A 7,716-nucleotide genomic window follows, 5' to 3' on the forward strand; every position below is an offset into this window, starting at 1 on the left:
AATGACAATGAGTTTAGCACAAAAACTTCTGAACAAGATTTAGTGAAGCCATTTTTTCTGTATGCATAAAGTTGGGGGCTCAACATGAATATATTATTGACTGGTTTTCTGCTTGCAAGAAAATGTACATTGCAAGGTTGTATATGACTTTTCGGCCTTTCAATATACTAGTACCCTGGCAGTAAAAGATGCAGTGAGTGACCATCATGTGTAGTAACTATTTTTACAACTATCTCTCAATCTGGTTAGACGGTTGATCGGTGATGGTGTTAGAATATTGGTCTACAAAGATAGGTGTTGAGAGTTCAAATCCTAAATGATGTAATCTTTTTCTCTCAACATAAACCAGCGGCAACGGAAAACTGCTTGTATTATAGTAAAGGCTAGTATTTTGGAAGTCTAGTGTGCCATGAGAGATTAACCGGTGTACCGGTGAAGCACAGAGAATAATTAGCTGCCCAATTGCTCTTGGAAGCAGGCAATTGGATATATAGAAAATGTGTTAGAGTAATGTGCTATCAAAATTAATGTTACGAGTTCAAATCCTGTATGATAGGACTTCTTATCACAGATGATCAAGACAGACATGAATGGATGGACATACATGGTGCTTGTAGTTAATGTACCAAATGTTGGTTATCATTTATTTTAAAGAATGTCGTTCAAGGATTACAGTAGCTAGTTCATAGTGTAGCTGCACGTATGTCAACGTCTCCTTGTTTTTGACTCAGGATAATCTGTCTCATTATTATATTTTCTAGAATATTATGACTCAGTCCTGAATATTGAATATATAAACAAGTTTTACCAAAGACATTTCTCAGGTTTACAAATGAACCAAGCAGCAGAAACTTGTGTATAGCTGCTTTGTCACAAAGTCGAAACTTCTTGAGATAAAATTATAAACATAATTTATGTCCAAACAGCAACACGCCTTTTTGGTCTATCCACGTATAAATACTGTCAGGTGGCTGCTCTTTCGAACTCTGTTGCTCTGTTGTAGTGACTGCAGGTGTGGTTGCTGCTGGAGTCGTTACTGTGGTACTGGTTGTTACCCTACTTGCCTTCTTTACGTATGTCAACTATTTTGTTACGCGCTAAGCTGCTGTCTGGTGATCATGCCTTCTTTTAAACACGTCTTCTGCTCAAAGTTTTGCTGTAAGCACTTTTTGTAAAGGGCAGCCTCTACCGAGCACTTTCTTGACAAATTCACAGCCTCTTGCTCAGCTCATGCTCTGTTAGGCAGAACATCTTTTAACTAAGCATGTCTTCTGTTGAGCTTGGTACCTGTAAAACACGTCCTTTCTTGACCTCGATCTCTGTTAAACACGTCCTTTCTTGACCTCGATCTCTGTTAAACATGTCCTCAGCTAAGCTTGGTCTCTGTTAAACACGTTCTTTCTTGACCTCGACCTCTGTTAAACACGTCCTCAGCTAAACTTGATCTCTGTTAAACACGTCCTTTCTTGACCTCGGTCTCAGTTAAACACGTCCTCAGCTAAGCTTGGTCTCTGTTACACGCGTCCCTTCTTGACCTCAATCTCTGTTAAACAAGTTCTCTGCTACGCATGTTTTTCAAATAAGTATATCCTTAAATATTATTTGCTCAAATAAAAATAAAAGCCCTAAAAACTCATGTAACCATTCATCGTTTTGTTTGGTTTTAATATGTTGAAGATGCAAATGGTAACTTTTTTCTAGTTGCAAGTTAGTTCCTGTGACATTTAGAAGAAACAATCTGTTGACATTCTGGTTAGCCAGCAACTATCATTATATACCTTTTTTTTATTGGAAAACAGCTGACATTACCCTTCTCCTATTGAACAGAATCTACCATTATGTACCTTTCTCTTATTGGCTAGCGGCTGGCGTTAACCTTCTCCTATTGGACAGCAACTATTATTCTTTACTTTTTTATTACCTAACAACTGACATTGCCCTTTTCCTATTTGACAGTGACTATTATTAAGTACCCTTTTCCAGTTGAACAGCAAATATCAATATGTATCGTACTATTATTGACTGACAATGTATCATACTTTCATTGGTTGATGCTGGACATTGCTTTCCCCTTATAGGACAGCAGCTATCATTATGTATCTTTCGCTTATTGGCTAACAGCTAAAATTACCATTCTCCTAATGGACATCAACTACTGTTATGCAGTTGCGGTCCAATAGCTATCTAAAAGCTGAAATTAATTTTCTGCTGTTGGATAGCAACTACATGTACATGTATCATAATGAATTATACTTTTATTGGCGAACAGTCGTCATTATCCTTCTTCTACTGGACAGGTACTATTATTATGTACCTTTCTTTTAATGGCTATTGGGGCCTCCTCCTATTGGCCAGTATATACCTTTATTCTTCTCTAACTTGTTGATTAAGCTGGTGACTTTAATTGAATGAAGGCTAGCAATAACCCTTTTTTGACATTTCTTTGAACGATCTTGCATCTCTATAGGCAAAAAATCTTGACACAATTATTTATAATGATCCATTGTTTCTTTCAAAAATAAACCACCTTAGAAAAAAACTTTAAAGTTATATATGTGTAAGCACTGACTAATATTTTAATCATTCAAAACTAAAGACAGTCTCAGGGTGTGCTGCAAGATTATATCTTATTTTTACTGTAGCTAGCAAACATATTGTTCTAAATTATGGAATTGTCTTATTTCCATGTTCTGACATGTTGCTGAAAGAACTTACATTTCATAAATAACTGCTAATCAAAATACTAACATCAATGGTTACTTTAAGAGATTTAACTATACTGATAAAGAATTAATAAAGCATTGTGGCTGCATAGCCTTTTTCAAATCATGTTGATATACGATTATGGTCATTTGAAGGATGCCTTGTAGCTATACTAGCATATACTTGCAACATCTGTTAGCAGCAAAACAGTCATTTGTTAAATAATTCAGGTGTGTTCTGGAGAACTAAACATAATTATTTGTAACTTTATTTAATTTTTTCTACTGACAAATATTTTTCAATTTTTATTCTTATAAATTTTAGATTTTGCTAGATGCGGTGTGCTTTGGCTACAAATGTTAAATTTCATTTTTATCTTGTTTTGTGCTTCAAATGAGTTTAGATGCAAAGCACGTATATATTGTGTTTTTTGTTAATGTTGCAACTAGCAGATTCAAACATTTTAAAAGAGACACTTTACTCAAATTCAAACTGTAATTAATTTTAACCAATCATCATTAAACTTTATAATTCAGGAGAAAGCTGAGAGTACCACCGAGAAACCAGGCACAAATTCCTTCATTTGCTCCTCCTCCTTATGCACCTAATAATGGAGCACCATTTCATACTACTTCACAAGCACCTGCTACAACCGCCACTGGTATGCAGTGTTCATAAAACTAAAATTTTATGTTTATATCTTACGTACCGTTAAGCATAATATTTTTCTTAGTAGTTCTTTGCTTAACCTTTAGGTAACCTTTAGGTCTAGACAGCTGAGTAATTAAACTTATTTTGTAAAAACAGTTCAGGCAAAAATGCTCCAATCATTTTCGAGCTTCTGTGGTATAAATAGAGATGTGCTTTAAAAGGCTAGAATATACAATAAAAAAACAAAGAATAAAAAGGAATGGACAATTACTAAAGTTGGTAAAAAGTGATAGAATGAATCAAAACAGTCCTGCATACAGCCCTACCATAAGTGGCAGTATTTGCTCTGTTTATAGTCGCACAAATTTTCTTAGTTTTATAATCTGAATAGTTGATTTACTATGTCATCCTTTTTGTGGCTAACATCCAAAATGATTTGTAAAAAGTCTAATATGCGTAGCCTGCAAGTAAAAAATACAGTAAGTATGTGACATAGTTCCGTTTAATTAATTTACCAATAGCAAACAGCTCACATTTTCTGCTTAAAATGACGCTGTTGCATATAAAAGTAAAACTATTATTTGCTAAGTTTAGCTACTAGGCTGGTTCACATTGCATTGTCGGATGTTGGGGTTGTCCTCTCGCTGAGTAGCCATCAACTATGTGCGCCATACACTGATGGTATTGTTGAGGCAATGCAGATATGTGAAGAGACCTTGCAGCGGTCCAATTTCATACAGCTTGTGGAATGTGGAAACACTCCATTTTTGTACAATTTGTGGAATGTGGAAAAGGCATCACTTCGGCAATGGTGATTGGCTGTTGCGCATTGCATAATATCGTATATACACGTATTTCCTGTCATGATGGTTGCTGGGAAACTAGTATTTTATCATTTCAGCTACCCGGTTGTATAAAGAAAACATAACATCGCAGACTATTCGCTGGTGTAAATACGGATGGGTTGGCAATAGTGTAAACAATGTTTTTACAGGCAATCACCAATGTATTGTAGGATTAACGCATACATGCCGCAATATATTGTGTTTCAGTCTTAGACAAATTTGGGGAATGAGTGAAGGTATTCACTTGCCCTCTACTTTGCATCGTACCTCCAGCACCACACTCAATTGTAGGATGCTAGCTTGCTCCATGGAATGACCCTTTTGTGTTTGGTTAAGCAAACTATGGTAATTGAGTCCATCTTTTTATGGAAGCTATTTATATTTTAAAAATTGACTTCACTTTTTTTTAGCCCTTGCTCAGTTTTTTTAGTGCAAAGTCTGAATCTTTGTGTCTTCTATAAAATGATTGAAGAGAGAAAAAAAGGCTAGTCATCAAAGCTCTAAGTCATCAATGACTTTGCATTGTTGTATTTCTTTTTTACAAATATCCATTACTCTCTTCTAAATTTCACTGTGGTCACACCCTTCAGCTAAAATAAATTTGATAAGTGATTGCTATTCCATTTTGGAGCATGCGCTTTGGTCAGCCAATTTGGTTAGTCATCAATAATTATATAACCATAGATTATATAATCATTGATATCATTATAATCACTAGAAATTCCACTGTCATACAGCCCACGACCAAAGAGATGGCCAGAGACATTGGCAAAAAAATAAAGGGTACTGATGGTTGAGAAATGCAATATTAGCAATCAAATGGCTCTGCAGTGCAATAAGATCACTGCAATGGTAGCTGTAATGTACTGGGTGTGGGTGTTATTATATGCAACAATAAGCAATAATGAATGGAAAAGATGTTTATATTTTCCCCCTGCAATAGGAGAAATGCAATATTGGCCAATATTAGAAGTAAAATGCACTGATATTCTTAGAATAATCAATATTATTAATATAGTAATAATAGAAAACCAATACACAATTTTGTTTACATTTCAAAACGTCATAGGTAGCAATATCGAGAAGTTGTGGTATTTATATAGGTTTTTAGAAAATTTATTTAAAAAGTGTTTGGCCATGACAAACAACAACAATGAAAGGAAAATATTACACGTTTATATCTCTCCCTTGCAATAGGAGAAATGCAATGTTGGCCAATATTATAAGTAAAATGCACTGATATTATTAAAATAACCAATATTGTTAATATAGTAATACAGCAATAATAGAAAACCTATGAGCGTTCACGCGTCTCGAAGATTTCTGCAAACTGCAGCAAAATAAAAGCTGTTATAAAAGTGTTATAAAGCTGTAGGCCTAATTTACTGTAATGTATGTAAACTGTGTACTATACACAGTTTGAAAGTTGGTTGCGTTGAATGTAGAAAGGTTTTGATAAGCGATCTTTAACAGAAAGCCAGTAGGAGCATTCACGCGTATAAAACTGCAGCAAAATAAAAAAAATGTTATCGTCATAAACGGGCGTTGTAGTTCGGCCCTAGCTGGTACGTAAGTTGTAAAGAATTTCGGCTAACGTTTTAAATAATGAAACCTTCGGTGATTGGACAAAAAACATAGGCTGATAAACGGTGTACCATAATTTCGTACCTGTAAATCGGTCTACGCCTCAAACGGTCTTCGTTTATTACAAAAACCTTCGAATATAATCGATTACAAGTAAACAGCACCATAGACTGGTGAAATGAACACGGTTTTCTCGTGAAATACGCACTACTAAATAGTTCTACAATCGGTCGCACGGCTTTATTGGCGTTTCAATTTTCGGTCTTAACTTTTATTAAACCGAGCTTTTCAAACTTTTTGTGGGAATTTTCGTTCAAATAAATCTGTCTATTTGTGTATAATCCGATCAGATGGGTAAGTTTAAAGATAATACCGACGGTTTACAAAGACTTGGTAACATATTTAAATAGGTTTAAATGTGTTTTGTATCGTTATTATACTTTAACGACTTTACATTCCGATGCTTAAATTTCTTGATGAAATTTCTAGCCAAGGGTTCGTCTCATTGTTGATGAATAATTTTCACAAGTTGTGTGCACATGCATTTATCATAAAAACTCGCACACATCGCCCCGCTCGTTTGCTCGTGGGAAAATTATATAAACTTTAAAAGGTTAGGTTTCCATTTATAAGAGGAGTCCTTTTATAACTACACTCACCTTATTTATTGATTTATTGATTGTAACTAATTCAATCACGCTCACGAGAGTGTTAGTGTGAGTTCATCATGCTAATTTCTTAAAGATAATTTGTTATCAATTGGTTTGAATACTGTTTAATCTTTTTCTAGTTTCAAATGAGGGAAGCTCCTCTACATCAGCTCTTCCCTGTGAGAGTGAAGTCAACTCTGTTTGCAATAGAGATGATGAGCGACTGGTAAACGCCTAACCTATAGACCGATTTCCAAAAGACTTGCTGGTTGAAAGTGGAACTAAGGCCAGTCAAAGCTACTTGATGATAGCAGTTGTAGCTCTCAGGCTACCAAATTACTCTTTATATAACAGTAAACTAACTCTGATTTGCTATTCAATTAAATGACTGTTTTGGGTGTTGCAAACATTTTTAAACTTCATATTTTTATTTTTAAGCTTTTAAGTTTAATGAAGTAATCCGACTTTAAATAAATCCTAAGATAGCAAGACTCAATAACTTCCGCCAAAGAAGACTTGTACAGTTTGACTTTTGGTTTTCGTTTCACCATCTGTTTAAAAAAAGTGTTCAAAAAGTAATTTGTTCAAATTCCAAGTCAATTTTTTTATATAAGCAAATTTTCATTTAGTAAGACATCCAAATTTAATACAAACATTAGGCCTATATAACACTAGTACTATCGTACTTTTGTAGTCTAGCGAGCTGTGAAAAATTGTCATATGTGCCAGATGCCATATGTGTCAGATTATCAAGTCAAAAGTCATGAGTTCAAGTCCTGTATGATGCAAGTTTTTTTCAGCATACATACATAGTTTTAGATAAATGCGCAGACATGGTGTTCATTATAACAAAGAATATATAAACTAGAAATCTCCTGAAATTGATGTTATTTAGTTTAGCTGTTTTTTATTTTGCTTGTCTTATTTAGTAAACTTTGCTAACTATAAAGTGAAAATTAAGATTTACTCTTTCATATGAGAGCCATTTTGGCTGCAGCAATCCACTCGATCAAAATGCATTCCGTGACATCAAGTATCCTGGTCAACCTAAAATAGATTTTTTCTTAAGGTAAAAAAGAAAACAGAAATAAATTTAACTTTTAAAAGTTAATCACCAAGTATCACAACTTATAGCTTGTCCTTTTACAGTTAACAACCGTTTTACAATTAATTAGTTGATACTTGAACCACTCAAAGCTCAAACATCAATTTTATTGCACTAGATATATTTCAAGTTGTTGTGGTTTGTCAAGCCTTGCAACCCCTCTTTTAACTATTTTTGA

General features: G+C 34.3%; 1 long non-coding RNA gene across 1 annotated transcript; it reads left to right on the forward strand.

Moving 5' to 3' along the window:
- Window positions 1-1,001: 1,001 nt before the first annotated feature.
- Window positions 1,002-6,743, forward strand: LOC137408829 (uncharacterized). Its single transcript, XR_010980147.1, has 3 exons — window positions 1,002-1,073; window positions 3,240-3,364; window positions 6,574-6,743. It is a non-coding gene; the product is annotated as an uncharacterized lncRNA (long non-coding RNA).
- The last annotated feature ends 973 nt before the right edge of the window (window positions 6,744-7,716 follow it).

Source organism: Watersipora subatra, chromosome 11 (assembly GCF_963576615.1).
Source record: "Watersipora subatra chromosome 11, tzWatSuba1.1, whole genome shotgun sequence".
In the NCBI taxonomy this organism is placed as follows: domain Eukaryota; kingdom Metazoa; phylum Bryozoa; class Gymnolaemata; order Cheilostomatida; family Watersiporidae; genus Watersipora; species Watersipora subatra.